Below are 2,562 nucleotides of genomic sequence, written 5' to 3'. Positions count from 1 at the left end.
TCCTTCCAAGGTCGATAAAACGAGTACCCGGTTTCCTGGAGGGTAAAGTGTAGATGACTGGGGAAGGCAATGGCAAACCACCCCATAAAAAAAGTCTGCCAAGAAAACGTCAGGATGTGATGTCCCCCCATGGGTCAGTAATGACTCGGTGTTTGCACAGGGAACTACCTTTATCTAAATAAGGGCTGACTTGCATACCAATAAAACCCTCTCACCTTTAGTGCAGCTTACCCTACCCGTTGAAGTGCTTGCATTTGTTTGTTTGCACATACATACCCAACTGTTCTCCCAAATAGCTGCTTGCAACCCCATTCCCCTCTTCTTCATTATATACGTCCAACAACAGTCACATGAAACTGCTTTATACTGAATCAGAACCATGGTCCATCAGAGTCACTATGGTCTACTCAGACTGGCAGTGGCTGTTCAGGATCTCAGGCAGAGGTCTTTCACGTCACCTACTGCCCGGTCCTTTTATCTGGAGATGCCAAGGATTGAACCTGGGACCTTCTGCGTGTAAAGCAGAGGCTCTTCCACTGAGCCACAGATCCTCCCCATAGGTAGTCCTCAGCAAGCTATTTTGAAAGATATCATTATCTAAATGTCTTGGATGGGGTATCCAAGTGGGTAGTTAATCAGCTGTTTAGATAGGTGGAAATGCTTTTTATAGAAGATAATGGCTCTGCTTACCTGAACTGAATATGACTCCTTTAGAGCCATTATCTTCTATAAACTGAGCTGCCTGTGGCCTGTAGTTTCCCCTTGGGAAACCTAATTGTTCTAAGTTACGCATCTGTCCAGCTGGCCTCCACCCAGGGCCAGGCAGTGTCTTGTGTTTATGACATATCACCTTGGGTGGAGGCCAGCTGGACAGAAGCATGGAAAACTACCAGAATGTGAATCATAGGTGGCTGACTGACTTACGGCCCTTCCACATTTCGGAGAGATGTGTAACTTAGAACAATTAGGTTTCTCAAGGGGAACTCAGTCAGGACTTATGTTGTCAACACCTGGCTTCACTTTGAATAAGCACCCCAAACCTGGGAGCTTTTCCGATCCAGTAATTTCTGGGTCACCAAGTACACCTAGAAGTCCACCCTAGATAAACTAGTTTAACCTCTCCCAACTTTTATGCTACCTCTGGACAAACTATTAAGTCATTGTCTTTGGAGGAAAGACATCAGTTTGCCCCTAGGGTACGTTTTGCCGTATAATTGGACTTCCTAGACACCCACCCTGTGTGCATGTTCTGGATCCACACACCTACCTTCACGTTCACTTGAGCCTTCACCTTCTCCCCGTGAAATGACAACTTTCCTCCCTGTTTTTCTCTAGTTAGCCTTATATGTGTGCTGTGTGTGATTTTCTGTATGTTTGCCTTTTATTTTTCTTTAATAAAAAACTTTCCTGTTGAACATCTGCCTGATTTGAATAATTCCCATAAACATTGGTGGAGATTCGTAGTTCCCCCCTCTCACTTGTCTCCTTTAACGCTAATTCTCCCAGCTAATTAAGGACGCCTCCTATTTGGGTAACAAAGCCTCTTGCTGAACAATTGACATTGTGTGTATGCACAGGGAATGCTTGAAATTCTTTCTTTGACATCCAAAGTCACTCAGTAGTTTTTCCAAAACTTTTTGACAGATCTAACTGCAATCCCCTGCTCCCAGAGCAGTTCCTTTAAATTCACGGTTTAAACTTTAAAGGGTAGCGTCAAATGCACCAAATAGAGGTTTTGAGACACGTAATAGAACTATTGCTCTTTTTATGATTTGATTTCTTTGGAAAGCATTGTTACTTGTAAAAAAAACTACCATGTTCCACCGTTGACTGCCCAGCCAAGCAACTGGTTTAGCAATGGAGGGCCTCCTCTGGGGGAAATTGGAGATTTTAGGATGACAGATTTTGTTACTCCCCTACTTCCATGTGAAGACAGCCTTGAAGATATATCTAAAGTAAACACGAGAGGGAATGAAAGTTTACCATGAAGTTTCCTAAAAGGCCTATTTTACATAAAAACAGCCTCCAAGGATGGAGTTTGGACCATGAAATTCAAGGATGACGTTTTCAGAGCAGAGTTTACGAATATTGTTTCTGATAAAACCTAGAGACCTCCAGCTGATAGCTGATACAATGCATCTCATCGTAGCTTCTGCGGTACATAACAAAATATACTTGTAATATTTTGTAAGTTATAACACCCTTCAAAGAAGAAGACCAAAGTTAATAGCCAACATAAAGGTTTAATAGCCTTTGTGTTGGATCCAAATTAAATAGGCAGTTGCCACTGATTCCCCCTTTCCAATGCTGACCCTACCCCATGTCGTCTGTTCCCCAAAGGCAGCCTTTAATGGAGATTGGGGGGCAATGGTGGGAGGCGGGAAGTTTCCATTCTGCAGATGGAATATTTAGTCTGGATTCAACCTCTCCTATCCATGCAACTCTTGGCACTGTGTATAATTTTTATATCATTTATATTTTCTATTTATTTATATCCTACTTTTCTCCCAGCCCGGGAACTCAGAATGGCTTAGAACACCGTTCCCTCCTCCTCCATTCTCC

The 2,562-nt window shown here is 43.0% G+C and overlaps 1 non-coding gene across 1 annotated transcript; it reads right to left on the bottom strand.

The window, feature by feature from the left end:
• Nucleotides 1-479: 479 nt before the first annotated feature.
• On the bottom strand, nucleotides 480-554 carry TRNAV-UAC (transfer RNA valine (anticodon UAC)). The gene has a single exon. It is a non-coding gene; the product is annotated as a tRNA-Val (tRNA).
• Nucleotides 555-2,562: the final 2,008 nt, after the last annotated feature.

The sequence above is a fragment of the Eublepharis macularius genome, chromosome 9 (assembly GCF_028583425.1).
Source record: "Eublepharis macularius isolate TG4126 chromosome 9, MPM_Emac_v1.0, whole genome shotgun sequence".
NCBI classification, from domain to species: domain Eukaryota; kingdom Metazoa; phylum Chordata; class Lepidosauria; order Squamata; family Eublepharidae; genus Eublepharis; species Eublepharis macularius.
This window is presented reverse-complemented; position numbering and strand designations above follow the sequence as displayed.